General features: G+C 44.1%; 1 protein-coding gene across 5 annotated transcripts in view; it reads right to left on the reverse strand.

The window, feature by feature from the left end:
• The window catches only part of NEK11 (NIMA related kinase 11), a 539,441-nt gene that overhangs the window by 63,067 nt on the left and 454,087 nt on the right, over nucleotides 1-22,287 (reverse strand). The window lies entirely within an intron of this gene.

Here is a 22,287-nt window from a genome sequence, read left to right on the forward strand (position 1 = left end):
CATCACTTTTGTGTGAGTTAAGAGAGGCGTAAATATATGCTGTAACATGTCTCCTTATTGTCTTCGTTTGTTTTCAGAGTAAACACCTTAACACAAGTTTGGGACACAGTTCATAATCGCAATATTGTGCCGATATGGCAAACTGTCTAAAAAATCAGTAACATGTATCTCAGAAACCTGATGTGCTAAGCTGAATTTCAATTACAGATCTAAAATCAGTGTCAATAAATTAACTAAGAACACTTCTTAAGTTCTCAGTAGCAAAGAAAAACTTTTTTTGTTGTTGACCAGTGTTATGATTATGACTGCCACTTTATTCTGAGGCTTTTCTATCCATCCATAGTTGCAGCACTAGTCATCATATACTTACTCTTAGGTTCTCCACTATCAACAGTATTTTATTAAGTTGTATTGTTAACCTGTTGAGACCCTTATATTTTGTGATTAACACTAGCGAATGGCTATTAATACAAAAAAACTGAATATTGGCCATATTATGGCTGTGATAAAAGTGGGTGGAAAAATCCTGCCCAAAGGTTCACAAAGATTATATTTTGCTTCAGCTTAGTGAAAGGACCCCTATTTTCATGCTGTAGTTTTTCAACCTTGTGTTTTCAAAGGCTTTTCATGGTAGCCTTTTTGATTTTGGATCATTGCCAGTCTTGAATTCTACTAAATCTTTTGATTTCATGGTTCAAAAAAAGCATGGGACAGGCATGTGGGATCTCTTAGGGAGAGGAGGAAAGTAGAAGCTGTTCATGGGCAGACTGGATGGGCCATTTGGCCTTTATCTGCCATCATATTTCTATGTTTCTAAATTAAATTAATCTAACTGACACTTAAGCTTTCCTAGCCAGAACTTTGCAAATTAATTTGTGCCCTAGAGTAAGGCTCATCAACAATCAGCAGGTTCCTATCTGGTCAGCACAGGAGACATAATCTGAAGCAGACAACTGGAAAACAAAACAGCATTTTAAAAATAAAATCCACGTATAAAAACACAGGTAGTATAGAAGTGCAGTGATTATAGAACACAGCAGTTCATTTTTTCTTTTGATGAATTGCATTAATTAGCTGCTGCAATCATTTTTTTCTCAGCTGGATTATTATAATTCCCTGTACCAGAGCATTTCTAAAGTGTTGCTTTCCCTGTTTACAATTACTGTACTTCACAACATGGTGATAAGAATTATTCTGCAAATTTGATTGAGTGACCCCTCCACTGAAGGAGCTCCATTGGCTGCTGGTTGCAGCTAGAGTTGATTTTAAAGATCTTATGTCTTGCTTTTAGATTTTTACATGGAAATTATCCTTCCTATTTTTTTTTTTTAGTCTGTTATAAGTCAGGTTTCTAAGCAGTTAGTATTGTTAATAAATTTGAGTTTCCATTGGCCTCCATTATTTGTCTTGTTTTGACACATAAGAAGCTTTTTGGTCTTGCAGTTCATATGGAATTTATGACCCACATCTACTAGATATGAAACTGACTACTTAAGATGTAGAAAAATTCTGAGATCCTGGTTATTTACCAAGTTCTTTCATTATGATTATGGGGGGTCTTATACAAAGCCACTGTAGCGATGATGCTGCTGCAGCTACACCGTGATGCACGGAAACCCGTTCAATTCCTGTAGGCGTCAGTGCATTTCCCATGGCAGAATTCCTACTACTGCTTTGCAAAAGGGGCCCTATATTTAAAAATAACTACTTTGGCTCTTCTCCCAACCTACATGTTATCATTAGTGCCTCCCTTCCCAGTCTCATCATCCTTGGTTGTCTGGGAAATGACTTTTCTTTCTGCTGGCCTCTGCTCCCTGAAAACTCTGGTCTAAACTCCTGGTTGGCGGGTAGGAAACAGAGAGTGGGAGGTAAATGGACAATGCTCGGACTGGAAAAGAGTCACGAGTGGAGTGTCACAGGGTTCGGTGCTTGGGCCCGTGCTCTTGAATATATTCATAAACGACCTGGAAATTGGTACAACGGGCGAGGTGATTAAATTTGCAGAAGATACAAAACTATTCAGAGTAGTGAAGATGCAGAAGGATTGCGAAGACCTGCAACGTGACATAAACACGTTCGAGAAATGGGCTGCAACATGACAAATGAGGTTTAATGTGGATAAGTGTAAGGTGATGCATGTCAGTAACAAAAATCTTATACACAAATACAGGATGTCTGGTGCGGTACTTGGAGAGACCCCCCAGGAAATAGACTTGGGAGTACTGGTTGACAAGTCGATGAAGCCGTCCACGCAATGTGGCTGCGAAAAAGGTGAACAGAATGTAATGTAATGTAATTTGTAATTTATTTCTTATATACCGCTACATCCATTAGGTTCTAAGCGGTTTACAGAAAATATACATTAAAATTATAAGTAAGAAAGGTACTTAGAAATTCCCTTACTGTCCCGAAGGCTCACAATCTAACTAAAGTACCTAGAGAGTAATAAAGAAGTGAAAAGTAGAGATAGAGGAAAAATAAGAAAATAAACATTCTAACAAGACTGTATTGAACTATGTACTTTGGAAGGTAGAAGAGAGGAGAGAAAGGAGTGGATGCAGAAGGAGGAACCGTTGAACAAAAGAATTCTGGAGAAATTTAAATGATAGAAATAGAACAAAACAAAAACAAGTAGCAAAACAATGAATAAGATTAAAAATAATTCATAAACTGGAAAAAAAATAAAAATAAAAACATAGAATGCTAGGAATGATTAAGGGGATCACGAACAGATCAGAGAAGGTGATCATGCCGCTGTACCAGGCCATGGTACGCTCCCCTGGAATACTGCATCCAGCACTGGTCGTCGTACATGAAGAAGGACACTGTACTACTCGAAAGGGTCCAGAGAAGAGCGACTAAAATGGTTAAGGAGCTGGAGGAATTGCCGTACAGTGAGAGGTTAGAGAAACTAGGCCTCCCTTGAAAAGAGGAGGCTAAGAGGGGACATGATCGAAACATTCAAAATAATGAAGGGAATAGACTTAGTAGATAAAGAGAGATTGTTCACTCTCTCCAAGGTAGGGATAACGAGAGGGCATTCTATAAAGTTAAAAGGGGATAGATTCTGTACAAACATAAGGAAGTTCTTCTTCACCCAGAGAGTGGTGGAAAACTGGAACGCTCTTCCGGAGGCTGTTATGGGAGAAAACACCCTCCAGGGATTCAAGACAAAGTTAGACAAGTTCTTGCTGAACCGGAACGTACGTAGGTAAGGCTAATCTGTTAGAGCAATCTTCTTTGACCTAAGGGCCATTGCAGGAGCAGACTGCTGGGCACGATGGACCATTGGTCTGACCCAGCAGCGGCAATTTTTATGTTCTTATGGCTTTTTCCAGTGATACCACATCACAATAGGGTAGGCATGGATAGTAGTAGGAGAAAAGAAGTTATTTTTATATTCCACATATCTTACAAATTATTCAGGTACTCAAGCATTTTTCCCTAACTGTCCCGGTGGGCTCACACTCTATCTAATGTACCTGGGGCAATGGGGATTAAGTGACTTGCCCAGGGTCACAAGTAACAGTGCAGGATTCGAACCCACAACCTCAGGGTGCCAAGGCTGTAGCTCTAACCACTGCACCACACACTTCCACAAGTTAGTTGATACAAAAGATTTAGTGTCAGCCAGTGGCATAGCAAGGATAAGTGACGCCCAGGGCGGTGGCACACCTGCCCTGCCCTGCTCCTTCCTGACCTCCCCCTGCCATGAACACGTCTCCTTCCCTTCCCGCATCCCTTTTTCATTTTTCAGGCCAGAGCAACATCGCAAACTTGCTGCCCCTCATTGTGTCAGCTATCCTTCTGACATCGCTTCCTAGGTGAGGGGCTTGAAAGTGATGTCAGAGAGAGGCGACACCGACATGGGCAGCAGATGCGTAATGCTGCTCATGCAGGGAAAATTAAAAATGGGAGGGGAGGGAAGGAGGGAAGGGGAGGGGAGGGAAGGAGCACATATGCATGACAGGGGGGGTCAGGAAGGAGAGGAGGACAGGTGCCAGCGCCTTATCAAGACTGCATCCAGTGTGGACCGCAAGCCCCCCCTCCCCGCTCCCTTATTTCGCCATTGGTGCCAACTAAAAAAGCAGTAGGTGCACCTTGTTCCCTGCTGAGAAGTGTATAGTGCACACCATTGAGCGTTCAGCTGTTATTGTGCCAGCGTTTTTTTATCTATCATATAAGTGTGTACCATCTTATGCTGTAACGTCTGATAAAGAAACAGCTGAAATAAAAGACTGACTATACACAACACCTATCCAATGACCGGGATATGTGTATTGAGGAGAAAAATATAACATCTGTAACTTGTAAAAAACGAAAATATAACATCTGTAACTTGTAAGGAACAAATCGTCTGAGTTTCCATCATTTCCTATGGGGGTAATTCGCTTTGATATACGAGTGCTTTGGATTATAAGCATGCTTCTGGAACGAATTATGCTCGCAAACCAAGCATGCTTGTAATCGAAAGTACACGTACAGTGGTACCTTGGTTTGCGAGTGTTTTGCAAGACGAGCAAAACATTTGCAAAATCGGTGCCTCGGAAACCGAGCATGGCTCAATTTACGAGCACACCCTCCCCCCGCAATCCGGCATCCCCCCTGCGATCCGGCACCCCCCCTGCCTCGAAACGGCACCCCCCCGCCACGATCCACGTGAACTCGCAGGCCTTGAGCATGCTCAGATGCTCAAGGCCCAGCAGACGAGGAGGCCAATCTTCAAGAGTGCCCGGATGAGGGTAAGAAGCGGCGGAGGGGTGCCCAATTATGTCGGGGGGATGTCGGATTGTGCCGGGGGGATGCCCAATCGTGTCGGGGGGGTGTCGGATCGTGGCAGGGGGGTGCCCAATCGTGGCGGGGGGGGGTCAGATCGTGGCGGGGGGGGTGCCGGTTCGAGGCAGGGGGGGGTGCCGGATCGCAGGGGGAGGTGCCTGATTTCAGGGGGGCCTTCGAGGGAAGCAATGCCAGTTCTCGGGGGGGGGGAACGCATCAAAGCGAGTTTCCATTATTTCCTATGGGGAAACTCGCTTTGATAAACGAGCATTTTGGATTACGAGCATGCTCCTGGAACGGATTATGCTCGTAATTCAAGGTACCACTGTATATCAAAGCAAATTTCCCCATAGGAAATAATGGAAACTCAGACAATTCATTCCAAACCCAAAAACTTTAATACAAAATACTCTACATACATGTATTGCAAGACGTCGCTCGTTTAGAACAGTCACTACACTCCCGCAGTGTCAGAGAGAGAAGAACCATCAGCTCAGTTGTGATGTGTGTATACTGTATGTACTTGTATTGCAAGACATTGCTTGTATATCAAGTTAAAATTTAATAAAATGCTTGCAAACCAAGTTTCAAGTTCAAGTTTCTTATACCGCCTAATCAGACTTCTAGGTGGTGTATAATAAAAGTGCCATAAAATCAAGATAAAAATTAGTAATACTAAACAATACCAGGATATATTAGTTCAGCAATGACATGACATACCGACTTAATTCAAACAAATGGGAAAATGGGCAAGAATTACAATCTTTGGAGAAAAGAATACAGAGGAGGGAAAAGAACGATAGGTGGGGGTAAAAAATAGGCAAGCATCATTTAGTCCTTAAAAGGACAATTATTGTCCAAATGCGTCCTGGAACAAGAAGGTTTTTAACTTGGATTTAAATTGGTTTAGTGTGGACTCTGCATAAGAAATTGGGTAACGAGTTCCAAAGGGAGGGAGCGGTGACAGCAAAATTATTAGATCTCAATGTGTTGATTAACTTTAAAGATGGTATGGTAAAAAGATTCTGAGACATGGAATGAAGTGATTTAGATGGACTACACGGGATTAGAAGTCTGTCAATGAACTCTGGCTGGTTACTGAAACAGATTTTAAAGGTTAAAAGTAGGATTTTATAGCTGATTCTGTGTTCAACAGGTAACCAGTGCTTTCAAGTTCAAGTTTTGAGTTTCACTACGTGGTGTGGACTGGATTTTTGTATAAATGGAATGGACAATCTGATGCCTAGCTTGCCCAGCCTACCAGCTTTATAGCTGGACCCAGCTCTGGCCCTACCAAAGAAATTTGTTATGCGCCCCTCCTGCCATCTTCTAGGCAGTGTCTAGGAGTTTCTAACTTGGGAGGAGCTGCCACTTATGTGTGCAAGTTATAGAATACAGTATGAGCAGTGGTGTGGTAAGGAGAGTGCTGGGTGGGGGCAGTCCGCCCTTAGGTGTGGTCTTTCTCTGGGCACTGGCACCCCTCCTGCTCTCTGCCTCACCCCTGCCATGTACATACGCCCTTTCCCTTCCCCCGTACCTTTTTATCTTCAGTGCAAGCAGCCACGAATTGGCTGCTCGCGTTAGCTTCGGCGCACTCTATGATGTCACTTCCAGGACCCGCGCCTAGGAAGTGATGTTAGAGAGAGCACTGGAGCCGACGCGAACCAACAGTTTGTGGCAGCTTGCGCCGAAGATAAAAGGGTACGGAGAAGGGGGGGGCGCGCGCATGGCATGGGGGGTGAGGAAGAGGGCAGGAGAGGGGCGCCACTCACCCCCACTGTGCCACTGAGTATGAGTAAGTTAGGCACACTCTTGCTGTCTTTAGATGCCCCTAGTTATGGCAGGTCTATGGCTGGTGTATTTGCAGGTGACTCGATTTGGAATGGTGATGGGTCTTAAGCGCGCAAAATGTAGTGCAGTGACCGCTATCTTTGCTTTTCATTTAGATCTGCTCCGAGTATTTGGCAAGCCTAAAGCAAACATGTAGTTTATTTGCATAGCAGCTGAATATCTTGGCTAAATTAATAATGTGTGGTTGCCACCCTCATTCTGCACTCCCTATTTCCTTTCATTATATCGATAATATCTGGGGAGTCAGATACACAGTATTTTCGGCCACTGTACTAATTGTATAATGGCTGAAAATACATGGACAGAGAAGATACGTGTTTACTACCCACCAGCTCCTTCAAAATTTACCCTCATGTTAATTTTTTTTTTTTTTAATTCTTTAAATCTTTATTAAGTTTTAATTTTTTATGACAATAATAATCGTATGAAATCAACAGTATCCAACTAAAATCAATAAAAAGGAAATATAATAACAAGGTAAATTAGATAAGTTTCAACTGTTTGTTAGTCCACAATAATATAAAGAAGGAGTTCCAAAAAGATCGAAGGCTATTTTATTCCCTTATTTATTAAGGAAAATAATGGTAGCCTGAAATGGACCTAAACTAAACTTCTTGAGCATTCATTCCTGAATATTGACAGGGGTACTTGCAGACCTCACCTCATTTTCTAGAATAAAACTCGTCAACTGTGTAGAATCAAAAAAAGTGTATATGGCACCCTTGAAATTAATCAAACATTTGCAAGGGAACCTTAATACAAAAGTAGCTCCCAGTTTCAAAACCTGGGGTCTCGGAAGCAAAAATTGTTTCCTTCTTTTTTGAGTTAATTTAGATACATCAGGGTACATACCCTCATGTTAATTACTCACTTTAGCTGTCTGGAAAACCACATCTGTTTATGATCCTTGAGGACTGAGTCTAACTACCTCTTTATCAGTAGGTTGTTGCAACCGTGGATTAGATGTGTGTGCTTTAAGACTTTCATTTTTTTTTTAAAGTATTTTTTCCCATTCAGTATCTATGGAAGAAAATATCTGTTGAATAACCCCCATAAGTTAGGGAAACTGTTTCTTTAACTTGATGGTAGAGCACCTGTTTCCGTTTCAGGAGCTTGCAGGTTCTAATCCCCCCAGTACCAAAAGAAATTGTAGCATTTTGTGAAGCACAGCCATGAGAGTAAATGTTCACAAGCACCGATTCCGAAACAACCTCAATCGAAATTTGGGAAATTTAAGGGACAAAGGATTTTCCATGGGAGGAGAGCAAATCTCGCATACCAATTTTGAAGAATTTATGAGTGCTTTAAATAGGCATTCATTGTTTTAAATGATTTCCTTCAAACTTCACAAGTAAAAGTTAATGAAATGTATTTTTAACCATCTCCTATGGTCTCTAGATAAAGAAAGCATATGTGATGTACAATGCAGTGGAGGGAGAGCAAGTGGGTGTCAAAGAGAGGCATTTATGATTGCCAAAAAGGAAATCTAAATGTTTTCCACTGTGAGTAATGTGCCTGCAGCCAACAATAACACAAGAAAAAAAAATTCAAAAGACATATCTAGGTCAGCCGAAACAAGGTAGAGCAAAAGTCTTATGCAAAGGCCTCAAGAATGCCTAGCAATTTATCAGTCACTTCAGAAGACAGCATAATATGTGCAATACTATTGGGACAAAAGGAGGTAAGAAGGAATTGTCTAAAACCATGTTATTCCTTTTGTCCCATCTTAAAGTTACCTCACTTGTAGCACAAAGAAACCAAAAACTAATTTCTGAGGACGTTCAATTTCCTACACATTAACTCCCTAATTTTATATAAGGCACCAAGTTTCCAAGTTTTATTAGTTCATTATATACCGCCTATCAATAGAGGTTAGCTAAGTGGTTTCAATTTTTACATTCAGGTGCTCAAGCATTTTCCCCTATCTGTCACAGCGGGCTCACAATCTATCTAATGTACCTGGGGCAATAGAGGATAAACCCCCTTTACAAAGCCGTACTGGCAACTGCTGATGCAGTAACTACCCCGAAGCCCATAGGGATTTAAAGAACTTTGGGACTTTTGATGCATGGTTTTGTGAAAGAGGGGGTAAGTGACTTGCCCAGTGTCACAAGGAGCAGTGCTGGGCTTGAACTCACAACTAGAGAATGACACGGTGACTGTTTCCCATGGCTAGCCATGGGTAGCTGCGGGTAACCCGCAGGAACGGGGGAAGTCGACTGGTTGCCGCGTGTACAGGGACAAGGCCATTCACTGCTCTATGGGGTGGTGAATGGCCTTGTCCCCCGTACATGTGGCAACCAGAAGTTACATCGGAAGGAGGGACTCAGGTTCCCAGAGCAGCGCTGCATGCAGGAAGCTTCTAAAAGGCTGGTAGGCCCACCCCAGGAGGCGCAAAAAGACCGACCCAGGAGAGTCGCAGATTTGTTGTTTTGGGGTTTTTTTGTGCTGCCAGCGATCAGGGCACTAGGGAAGGAGGGTGTGAGGGCTGTTGGACCTGTGATAGGGAGGGAGGGGCTGCTGTTGCACCCATGAAGGAGGGAAGGGTTTGCTTGGGCTGCTGAACTGGCTGGAGCTGAAGGGAAGGGAGACAATTGCTGGATCTAGTCTGGGGATTGGAGAGAGAAGGAAAACAGATGCTGGGCCCATGTGGTGGGTAGAGTGGAGCTGGAGAGAAGCGAAAGATGCCAGACTCACACCTGGACACTGAAGGAAGGGGATAGAGGTGTTGGACCCATGGGAAGTGGCTAGAGGAAAGGGAGAGAGGTACAGGACCTGCAGGGAGGAAGAGAGAGAAGGAAAGTGAAAGAGAAAAGCTGGACCAAGGAGGTGAAGGAAGAGTGAGTAAAATATTGAGCATAGCGGAGGGAGGGAAGAAAGAGAGAGTGTGAGAGACAAATTGGTGTAAATCCAAATTCTTACTCTTTTCTCTTAACTAACCCCCCCCACCCCTACTTCTCCCCGCCTGTTAGGTTCATGGAATGCTCCACCGTTATCAGACCTCAGCTTAAATAGAGGTCTTCCATACATCTGGAAAACAAAATCCACTATTTTAAAAGTACTGTATGATGTTTTCACAGGATCATTGTCGGAGGAATGGTGTCAAGATGATCATAATAGCTGAGGTTAACTTTCCATAGCTCAGAAGTGGGGCTTGAAATTCTAATTGAGAGGGGATAAAGGTTGGATGTTCACTGGGAATACCCTCTGGTATGTGAAATGCCTTTTTACTGCAACTGTACTCCTGCATTGAGGGTTAATTCCAACAATGACAAGGCTCTATACATGGTACACATGCCCCCTCCCCTCCCCTCCTGTCCCTGTAAATGGGAAGGGGAGTATGCTACATAGGATTTCAAGCTCTTTAAATATGGGTTGTATAAGGTACCATTATTTGACAGAATTTCTATTTATATATATCTACTTTCCTCTCCATACATCTTCCCATGCCATATGTTGCAGTGTTTGAGGTTCTGGGTTTGTTATGTGACACCTCCACAATCTCACACAATACTGTAAAAATACATTTTGCATAGAGAACTATAAATAGATTCAGACCATATGACAAAGACTATCATTTTCTCAGTACCTTGCTGTTGATGGCTTGTTTTAATTTTAGAATATGGATGCTCTCTGTTTTGGTAATGACTATGATAATAGGCATTCACTTGCTTAGCACCTGGAGTGTTTTTGAGGGGTGATTAGATAATTAAAAGTCAAAGGGTAGCAAAATCAAATCATATTATGAGCTACTTCTATAACTATTGATATACTGCTGCAACTGATATTGTACTTCCTAAACATATTGAGAAAAAAAAGGCTTTTACTTGCAAGTGGAAGGAAAGGGCAAGGCGGTTTTCTTTTTAGCTTTATGAAACAAGACAGCTTCTAATAAGACCTTTATTGGAAAGATGGGAAAAGCTTGTCACAGGGCAGGAGTAATTCAAAGGCAAACTAGGCACATGCCTAGGGTCCCAAATTAAGAGGGAGACTGTAGGCTCCTACCAGTGAATGCTAATCTTCTGATAGATGTATTTTGAGCCTAGACGAGGATTTCCCAAGCAGGCGCTTTAATGAAGTGAGGCTAGTGGCTGATGGAAAAAATCAATAATGTAACTGCCACTAATCTGTCAGCAGTCTGTATCCTTAGCAATAGACAATGTTGTGCTCCGAGTCCTCTCTTCCCTTCCATTTCCATGTATATATTTATTGAGTTTCAAAATATAGACAAGCAAACATTACTTGAATACAGATTTAGAAATTAAAATGCCCACATATTATGTGGCATCATAATAATCTAGGAAATTATAATTAATTATCTAGTCCACAACATTTAGGACCCAAGAAAAAGATAAAAAGAAAAGGAATTATGCAGTTAACCAAAAGGACAGCACTGGAGAACAAATCCGACAGCCGGTTCATAACTGTGGGCGATGCTATTGTTCCTATCATAGTTCCCCCCCCCCTTTTTTTTAGCTACAATAAAGTCCAACAACTGTTTCGGTTTAAAAAAGAGGAAATTTTTCCCTTCTAGTGAAACTCAGCACTTTGTAGGAAATTTCAATACAAAACATGCCCCTAAAGCTTGGCCTATTTGACAAAAAGTCCTCTCTTCTGTGTCACTTGAGATATGCCAGGAAACAAACATACTGTTGAACCGAAAAATTTATCATTCGTGTGTCTGAAATAAGTCTGAAGAATTAAGTCCCTATCATATTCCAAGGCAAACGTCACTATGAGAATGGCTCTTTCAGTTATAACTTCCAGTGAATTCTCCAAAAAGTTAGTCAAATTCAGTTCATCACCTTCTGCTCCCACTACTCCAGTGGGGGTAAAATTAGCTTTCTTACTCCTTAGAGAAATGTACTGAACTATTATTATTGGTGGTAAACTTTCCGTTGGTTTTAACAAAAACTCTCAAATATCTCCGAACCATTTCCACTGCTGATACTATTGGGGATTTAGGGAAGTTTAACAGTCTCAAATTATTATTCTTCTGTTTATTTTCCATAAATTTCAACATTTTCTAAATAAAATCTCTTTCTTTAATAATTACATTACATTACATTAGTGATTTCTATTCTCCCATTACCTTGCGGTTCAAGGCGGATTACATAAGAATTGTCAGGACATTTAGAAATACATAAGGAGTAGTCTGGACATTTTCTAAGTTGATAAGGATTAGAGAGTATTGCAGGAGATGCTTGGGATGGATCTGGCTGTGTTAGTTTGGTTTTATGTATTTTTTGAATAGTAGGGTTTTTGTTTCTTTTTTGAAGGTTTTGTAGTCTGTGGTCGAGGTCAGTAAATTGGAGAGTTGGTGGTCTAGTTTTGCTGTTTGAGTTGGTAGGAGGTTGTCATACAGTTTTTTTCATCTGATGTTTTTGGTTGGAGGGTGCGTGAATGGTGTATGGGTTCTCCTGTGTCTGGTTGAGGTGGATTGAATTAGTCGGTTGTTCCAGTAGGTTGGGCTGTCTCCGTTTATGGCTTTAAATAGTAGGCAGTAGAATTTGAAGAGTACTCTTGCTTGTATTGGGAGCCAGTGTGAGTCGTGGTATGCCTCTTTGATGTGGTCATATTTAATCTGTTCTGCATGCTTTTTTTATACTCTTGTAACTTTTATACTCTCTGCATGCTTTTTTTATACTCTCTTGTAACATTTCTCCATGGATATTTACCTGGGAATTCATAGAAGCACAATCAGATCTCACCATAGTTACTGCTTTCCTGTGATTGGAGTCTATGATTTCAATAGCACTCCACCATTTGTCCATATTGACAATTGCAGGCTTTACTAACTCTCCAAATTGCTCATTCCCTCTCACAGAAGATAAGATCTCTCCAGCCACCGCAGTATGTGCCGATGTCCGGGCTCCAGCAGGATCCTCCTCTACCATCGATCTTCCTCCTGCTGCTCCTCCAAGGCCTTTCCTTCTGGAAGGACTGTGTTGCCTCTCTCCCCGCTAAGCTCTCTCTTCCAGATTGGAGAGGAGCCTGCCCCTGGATTGAGCTCAGGGAAACCCGATCTGAACTAAGGCTTGCTTCAGAATTCGGTGTTCCTCCCGATTTCGGAGGTGTCTCCTGTGCTTGGTGCACGAGTCTTCCTTCTATGGTTGTATGAACTAGACCCCAGGAGTTCCTGGTCACTGGAGGAGGTGGCCGGGAACTTCATTTCCATGTCCCCATATCCAACAAAAGAGAAAGCGTCATCAGACAAAAAAGGTAAAGGTTAGCGAAAATAGGAGTCCAGTGTAGGGAAGGGATCCACGTTACATGTCCGTCCTCGATGCCATCTTGGGTCCTCAGTTTCTTCCCTTCTATTTGACTCTAATTTCTCCCCAGGGTCCCTGAATCTACCTTGTAGAAGGTTTCTAAAAAGGCATTTATAAAATAGTAATAAAAGAAAACTAGGATGATAACTTTTTTTTATTAGACTAACAATGCATTTATTGATTCATTTTTAAAGGCCAAAACCTTGTTCCTCAGATCTAGACAGTGTGAACAAAGATGACAATATGATAATATATAAGTGAGATCAGGGACAATTATATAATGGATTCATTATGTTGCTTTTTAGTCTACTGTTCCCTAGGGAAATGGTCAAAGGTCCAAGATAGGTTTTATTATTTTATTGGAATTAATGTTTTAAATTATGATCATATTTAGTTTTAGGGGATTTTAATCTTCATTTAGAGAACACATCAGACCCAAAAATATGTGGTTTAGTAGGTTTTCTACATGCAATGGATCTACAAACATTTAGGCCCTCTTCTAATCAACTGCGCTAGCAATTTTTAGCACAGAGAGCCGTGCTGAATGGTCCGCGCTGCTCCCAACACTCATAGGAACACTATGAGCGTCAGGAGCATCGCTGCTCCCAGTGCTAGAAAACTGCTAGCACAGTTTAATAGAAGAGGCCTTTAGTAATAAAACAACACATGAAAAAGGACATACACTAGATTTCATAGCCAATTCAAATCATAATTCTAACAGTGTAACATTTCAAATTGTTGACTGGCAACCCGTTTTGTTGACAGATCATTATCTACTAGATTTTGCAATCTATTGGCAAGACAAGTTACGAAGACTACTTCGGAAAAGATCACTCTCACTGGGTTTTACTAAACAGCATAAGAGCATTTTGCTGCGGGTCAGGAATTCAATGAGCGTTGGAACATTTACCTTACTGGTCCATGGTAAAATGTTCTTATGCTGCTTAGTAAAAGGATCCTTTTATTAGTTAGACTTGCTCTGAAACCTATAGATTTTTGGACAAAGATTAATTTTTAAAAACCCTTCAGGATGAGAATCAACAAGTAGTTGATTTACGGTAATCGAGAATTGGAATTGAATTAGTACTGAAATATTAGATGAGCTAACACCTTAAGAAAGAGTCTTCAAAATAGCATACTAAAGAACTACTGTTACTTAAACAACCATGTACAAAATTGGAAACACAGAAACAAGAAAAATGAAGGCAGATAAAGACCATTTGGCCTATCTAGTCTGCCTAACCATGCCATCTACTAACCCCTCTTCTCCTTTTGAGATCCAAGCTTTCTTAAAACCAGACACACTTTTTGTCTTCACCCCCTCCACTAGGAGGCCATGAAAAAATATTTTGTAAGGTTACTTCTGAGTTTATCCCCTTTCATCTTCATTCTATGCTCCCTCATTAAAAAGTTTTCTTTCAATTGAAAGATACTCACCTCATGTGCATTTATTCCATGTCTCTATCATATCTCCCCTCTCTGGCCTTTCCTCCAAAGTATACATATTGAGATCTTTAAGTCTGTCCCTATAGGCTTATGATGAAGACCAACAACCATTTTAGTAGCCTTCTTCTGGACCAACTCCATCCTGTTTATATCTTTTTGAAGGTTGTGTCTTTAGATTGTACACAATAGTCTAAATGAGGTCTCTGACCAGTGTCATATACAGGGCTATCATGGCCGCCTTTTTCCTACTGGTCATTCCTCTTCCTATGCACCCAAGCATCCTTCTAGCTTTCACCATCACCTTTTCAAACTGTTTTGCCATTTTAAGATCATCACCTACTATCACACCCAAGTTCTGTTCCTTTTTTATGCATAAATGTTCTTCACGCTCTAAACTGTACCGTTTCTTTGGGTTTTTGTAGCCCAGATATATGACCTTGCATTTCTTAACATTAAATCTTAGCTGCCAAATTTCAGACCATTCTTCAAGCTTGACCAGGTCCTTCTTCATGTTCTCTACACCAGTGGTTCCCAACCCTGTCCTGAAGGACCCCCAGGCCAGTTGGGTTTTCAAGATAAGCCTAATGAATATGCAGGAACAGATTTGCATGCCTGGCAGCTCCATTATATGCAGATCTCTCTCATGCATAGTCATAAGGGCTATCCTGAAAACCCGACTGGCCTGTGGGTCCTCCAGGACAGGGTTGGGAACCACTGCTCTACACCATCAGGGCTGCCTACCCTATTTGATATCATCTGCTAAGAGGCAATTTTCTCAGACAGCCCTTCGGCAATTTAACAAAATACAGGTCTAAGAACTGAGGGCTAGATTCTCAAACATTTGCGTTAAAAACCGATGGACCATTGTCGCAGCCATTATAGTAGCGATTTAAAAACAGTGAGTCATTCTTCAAAAAACACTCATGTAAATGAGGTTAGTGGAGAGTAGCAAAGATTCGCTAAATTTATATATGCCCATTGCTGGTGATAGTGATTGGCACATGCGGAGAATAAACGCAAAAAGAAAAAAAACAACAAGAGCCACTGAAGTCAAGCAACCCTCCACCTGAAGTGGGAGAGATGCCCACTCTCTCCCGCTGCCAAGCAACAGCCCCAACACCTCCCCTCCAGCACAACACCCCCTTGGCAGCTCGAGAGATGCCTACTCTCTTCTTCCACCAAGCAACACCCCCCCAACATTCCCTCAGTAATGGGAGAGATGCCTACTCCCTCCTGCTGCCATGCAATTCCCCCCCCAACTACCCCGCCCTCTCTCTCCCCATTGCCTTACTTAGATGGCTGGTTGGAGGGATGCCTACTTCCTCTGGGCAGCAGGCCCGCCTCTTCACACAACTAGTAACATTCCTTTCCTCAGAGCAATCTCTTTTGACCACTACCCTTTGTCACCTTCCATTTAATCAGTTCCTGATCTAGTCCGTCACTTTAGGGCCCATACCAAGGACACTCAGCTTATTAGACGACTGTGTGGAACAGTGTCAAAGGCTTGGAAGGCAGGGGTTAGGAGAGGAGGAGAGCCAGGAGGGCACAGAGAGAGTGCAGAGCGAGGGGTAGCGGCGAGAGGTAGCTCCGCCCACCCCTCCGACGTCGGACCTCGGAGCTCCGCCTTAAAAGGGGCGGAGCCAATGGCGCGCGGCTGTTCGGCGTGCGGCGAAGGCGAGTGGCAAAGGCACCTTGAGAAGGGCCAGGGCACTACACCAAGGTCAGCACACAACCGGAGGCAGAGAGTGAGTGTGGGTGAGAGGTCACAGCAGCAGCAGGCAGAGGGAGTGAGGACACAGCAGCAGCAGGCGGAGAGTGAGAGTGGGAGAGGGGACACAGCAGCACCAGGCAGAGGGAGAGCGAGGGAGTGAGGACACCAACAGATCAGAGGAGACCAGAGTGGTAAGAGCCAGAGGAGAGAGCAGAGAGGAGAGAGCAGAGCAGGCAGACGAGAGAGCGGAGAGCAGGCGGACCAAAGGAGCAGAGCGGAGAGCTGAGGGAGACCGGAGAGCGGAGCGGATAAGATAGAAATGGAGGCAGCCGGAATACACCAGAGCTTTCCAGTATACTGCATGGGGTGCCATATGTACGACTACCTCCCCTCGGGAAGGCGGGAGTACATATGCGGTCGGTGCTGGGAGCTGGAAGGCCTGAAGTATGAGGTCACGAGATTGCAGGCCAGGGTTCAGGACCTGGAGGGGCTGCACGCTTCAGAGGAGCCATGCCAGGCGTCTGAGGATCCAGACAGAAACAGCTCCATTGAAGATCAGGTGAGGGACCTTGAGAGATTCATCGAGGAGAGCTACAGGAGGGTCGAGGAGCAGAACCAGCAGCAACTCAGACAGGTGTCATCAGACGAGAGCCAGGACCCACCGGAGGATGGACCTAGTGGAGAGGCCAGTGGAGAGGCCAGGATGGCAGAGGAGGCCAAGGACCCCGAGGGAGGAGCGCCCAGATTCACCATGGACACGGACCTGAGGCAGAGGAGGCTCTTGAGGAAGGGAAAGACTGCAATTGTTGTGGGAGACTTGATCCTGAGGGAGGTGGACAGTCACGTAGCCGGAGGTCGAGAGGACCGGCTGGTGACATGTCTCCCTGGGGCCAGGACAAAGGACATTGCCGACAGAATCGAGAGGATCTTGGACGGAGCCGAAACGGAGGAGACAGCAGTAATTGTCCACGTCGGAACAAATGATGTGAGACGGAGGAATTTCAGCATGCCTGCGCTAACAGACCAGTTCAGGGTCCTGGGAAGGAAGCTGAAATGGAGGTCACAGAGGATAGCATTCTCGGAGATCCTGCCGGTCCCGAGGGCAGATGCAAGGAGGCAGGCCGAGCTCCAGGAGGTGAATGCGTGGCTGAGGAGGTGGTGCAAGGAGGAGGGCTTCCACTTTGTGAGGAACTGGTCGTCCTTCTGGGGAAAGAGCAAGCTCTACAGGCGGGATGGCCTGCACCTGAGCACGGCGGGAACAAGAATACTAGCAGCCAACGTAAAGAAGGAGATCGAGAGGGCTTTAAACTACAGAGAGGGGGAAAGCCGACAGCTGACCTGATGACGCTTCGGACAGCAGTATCCAGAAAAGATGCTGAACGGGCTGACTGCAGGGAGGAGGACGGGGGTCCGATGGAACTCGCGATCAGACAGCGAGGGAAACACCAGGTAACAGCAACTTGCTGGGAGAAGCCTAAGGGGAAGGGGAAAACAGGGGATTCAGGAGGACAAGATGGCACCAGGGTGCAAACAGAAGGCAATAAGGTGGAGCCACAGGGCAAAGGGCAAGGGGGAACAAACCAAGGCCCAGGGGACGATAGCACGGGAGGGGGCTGGTACTCCCCGGGGAAAAGCGAGGAGGTGGGGTGGAGGGGACATGGGGAGGAAGAGATTTGCGAGGGTAAAGGCGGAGGGCACAGCAGAGGCACCGGGAGCGGGAAAACGGCCCGAGACCCAAGGGAAGGTGGCCTAGGTAAAGGCAGAGGTGGAGGACAAACACTGGGACCTACAGTGCTTATACGCAAATGCAAGAAGCCTCATGGCTAAGATGAGTGAACTGGAAGTCATGGCTAAGGGGGAGGACCTGGATATAATAGGAATTACAGAAACCTGGTGGACAGAGGAAAATCAATGGGATGTGGCGCTGCCAGGGTACAAGCTCTACAGGAAGGACAGGACCCACAAGAAGGGGGGAGGCATAGCGCTGTATATAAAGGACTATATCTACTCGATTGGGATCGATACGGCAACAAAGGCAGAGAAGCTAGAATCGCTATGGGTCAAATTGCCGGGAAAGAAGAGTGCAGACATAAAGCTGGGGCTGTATTATCGCTCGCCTGGTGCGTCAGAAACAATAGGACACGACTTGGAAGCAGAACTGAGACAGGAATGCAGGACTGGAAGTGTAACAGTGATGGGGGACTTCAACTACCCGGGGATAGACTGGAGTACGGGACACTCCAACTCCACGAGGGAAGCAGGATTCATAGAAGCTGTGAGGGACTGCTTCATGGAGCAACTAGTCAAGGAACCGACGCGAGGGGGTGCTACTCTTGACCTCATCCTTAACGGATTAGGGGGGCCTGCAAGAGGGGTAGAAGTGGGAGGAACACTAGGCAACAGTGATCACAACGTGATCAGATTCACATTAGAAAGGGGGTCACCCGTAGTGGGGAGGACCGCAACGACTGCGCTCAACTTCAGGAAAGGGAACTATGTTGCTATGAGGAAAATGGTGGGGAGGAAGCTCAGGAACGGCTTTAGGATGGAGACTGTAGGGAGCGCCTGGACCCTTCTCAGGGACACACTGCAGGAAGCGCAAAAACTGTACATCCCCAGTTTCAGGAAAGGCCGCAAGAACAAGTGGTCAAAAGACCCGGTTTGGATGACACCTGAAGTAAAGAGGGCAATCAGTGACAAGAAAGTGTCCTTCCGGAAATGGAAGAGGGATCCAACGGAGGAAAATCATCAGGAGCACAGGAAATGCCAAAAGGAATGCCACCGAGAGGTTAGAAAAGCAAAAGGGAAATACGAGGAGGGGTTGGCCAGGGAGGCGAAAAACTTCAAGGCATTCTTCAGTTACGTAAAGGGGAAGCAACCAGTGAGAGAGGAGGTGGGGCCATTGGACGATGGGGATAGGAAGGGAATGATTAAGGAGGATAAAGAGGTAGCTGAGAGGTTGAACACGTTCTTCTCTTTGGTCTTCACGAGCGAGGACACGTCCAATATACCGGACTCAGAGGAGCTCATGAGTGGGGAGCAAGCCAAAAGATTGGGGCATATAGAGGTAAGTCGGGAGGATGTCCTCAAGCAGATTGACAGACTGAAAAGCGGCAAATCACCGGGACCGGACGGGATCCACCCAAGGGTTCTAAAGGAACTAAGTCAGGAAATAGTGGGCGCAATCCAGCATGTTTGCAACCTATCCTTGAAAACTGGAGAGGTACCAGAGGACTGGAAACTGGCGAATGTCACACCTATCTTTAAGAAAGGATCGAGAGGTGACCCCGGGAACTACAGGCTGGTGAGCCTGACTTCAGTTATAGGGAAGATGGTGGAAGCAATGATCAAGGACAGCATTTGCGAGCACATCGAGAAAAATGGCCTACTGCGGACAAGCCAGCACGGATTCTGTAAGGGAAGGTCGTGCCTGACAAACCTTCTGTACTTCTTTGAGGTAATAAGCAGTCAGGTGGACAAAGGGGAACCCATAGACATCATTTACCTCGATTTTCAAAAGGCCTTTGACAAGGTGCCACATGAAAGGCTGCTTAGGAAGCTGTGGAACCACGGGGTGGGCGGGGATGTACACAGATGGATCAAGCACTGGCTGTCAGGTAGACTACAGAGGGTCGGAGTAAAGGGCCAATATTCTGACTGGCGGGGAGTCACGAGCGGTGTGCCGCAGGGATCGGTGCTGGGGCTGCTACTCTTCAACATATTTATCAATGACCTGGAAACGGAGGCAAAGTGTGAGGTTATAAAATTTGCAGACGATACCAAACTCTGCGCCAAAGTTAGGACCAGGGAGGAGTGTGAGGAACTGCAAAGGGACCTCGATAAGCTGGAGGACTGGGCAAACAAATGGCAAATGTGCTTTAACGTAGATAAATGCAAGGTCATGCACATAGGGAAAAAGAACCCGTTGTTCGAGTATAAAATGGGGGGGAGATTGCTGGAAGACACCGGACTTGAGAGAGACTTGGGTGTGCTAGTGGATCCATCCATGAAACCATCCGCACAGTGTGCAGCAGCTTCGAAGAAAGCCAACAGGATGCTGGGCATCATCAAGAGGGGCATATCAACCAGGACGCGGGAAGTCATCATGCCGCTGTATCGAGCGATGGTGTACTGGAATACTGCGTTCAATATTGGTCACCGCACCTCAAGAAGGACATGGCAGTTCTTGAGAGAGTCCAAAGGAGGGCAACGAAACTGGTAAGAGGGCTGGAAAACTGCCCATATGCCGAGAGGCTGGATAAACTGGGGCTCTTCTCTCTGGAAAAGAGGAGGCTCAGGGGGGATATGATAGAGACCTTCAAAATACTTAGGGGTATAGAGAGGGTGGACAGGGACAGGTTCTTCAGACTAAAAGGGACGACAGGTACAAGGGGGCACTCAGAGAAACTGAAGGGAGATAGGTTCAAATCAAATGCAAGGAAGTTTTTCTTCACCCAAAGGGTCGTGGACAAATGGAATGCGCTCCCGGAGGAAGTGATCCGGCAGAGTACAGTACAGGGATTCAAACAGGGATTGGACAGATTCCTGAGGGAAAAGGGGATCGTGGGGTACTAAGGGAGATGCTGGAGTGTTGCATAAGTATAGACAGCTCACCAGGTCGTGCAGGTGCAAGACCGGAGGGTTAGGACATTGATGGGAAGATAGGACTTCGATGAGAAACCTAGGGGGCAAGGGGGCCCCTTCTGGTGATTAAGGCAGGTCATGACCTGTTGGGCCACCGCGGGGGCGGACTGCTGGGCGAGATGGACCTCTGGTCTGACCCGGCAGATGCACTGCTTATGTTCTTATGTTCTTATGTTCTTTCCTAAAATATAAATCTAGCACTCTTCCTCTATCCAACTCTCATCACTCAGTCAAAGAAATTGATCAGATTTGATGGTAGGTTCAAAATTTAAGGTAGCCATTTGGTAAGAAATTGAAGCATATCCATGTCCCCAATTCCTTCTCTGAGTCTCATAATCCATATGTTGTTATGTCTATTTGTGTTAGATAAGTCTTCAGTTTCTTGTTTCAGTTTTTTAATCTGCTTTTGTATTTGTTCTTGGTGCTGTACAAAGGATAGCACTGCTTTATCAGATTTATTTTCTAAAGTTTCTAAATGAATTTGAAATACTGGAAACGATGTGGTAATCGCTGCTATCTCATTTTTAAATGGTGTTTGGATGTTAACTCCTCCTTATTTCTTCAATCATAACTTCTGAGAATGTAGTTGTTTTTCTCGCTATGGTAGTCTATACTTCAGATGTTTTGTTCCTGATTGAAGTAAGTTTTGTGCATTATTCTTTCCTGATTTAGACGCTGACATTATTCAACATAAAAAAATTGTTTGTATACCCTTGCACTTCAAATCAGGCCTTTATTACTCTAGACCTATATACTTTTTGAAAATTGAATAAAATTTCATGGGGAAAAAAAACTACTCAGATTTCCACAAATGTTGCACATATTACTAACAGCCAGAAGCTTACTGAATATACAAATAGATGGGAAAAGAATCATGATAGTCCTAGATTTGGCTAAAACCACAGCCAGAAAAAGAAAAGCTTTTCTTGAAATGTGTGCTTGCCTAAAATCACTCAGATCTTGGTTTGTGCTTCAATATCCAGCTAAGATAACAGTTACTTTAAATAATTATAATTTGACAGACCAGAAAATTAATTTGACTCACCAGAAAAGTTACAAAAATATCTGCATCAACTTCAAAATCAAGGAATATCCACTTAAATTACCATCTTTATCTTCTCAACTGTGATATTCTACAGTGTTATCTTTGATATACAGATCTCAGTGTTTTGAATTTATTCTTAACAATGGATAAGTGAATATTTTTCTTTCAATGACTTTTCTTGTATGTTGCATAAACAGAGCTACTGTATATGGTTATTTATATGAGTATAATTGATACATTAATACTTATTCATAATGAATGGCAGATGGTACCTTGGTCAGATCACCTGTAATGTAATTTTAATTTATTCATTTTTATGTCAAAAATACATAAAAAGAAATGGGTAGACTACTAAATACAAGAAAGAGGAGTTTTGGGTAAAGTTGCTATCTTTTCTTCCTGATTCCGCTTTAGATTACCGAATTGATGGTAAGGGAGTGTGTGGTGCAGTGGTTAGAGTTACAGCTTCAGCACCCTGAGGTTGTAGGTTCAAATCCCATGCTGCTCCTTGTGACCCTGGGGAAGTCACTTAATCTCCTATT

This window comes from Geotrypetes seraphini, chromosome 2, assembly GCF_902459505.1.
Source record: "Geotrypetes seraphini chromosome 2, aGeoSer1.1, whole genome shotgun sequence".
Classification (NCBI taxonomy): domain Eukaryota; kingdom Metazoa; phylum Chordata; class Amphibia; order Gymnophiona; family Dermophiidae; genus Geotrypetes; species Geotrypetes seraphini.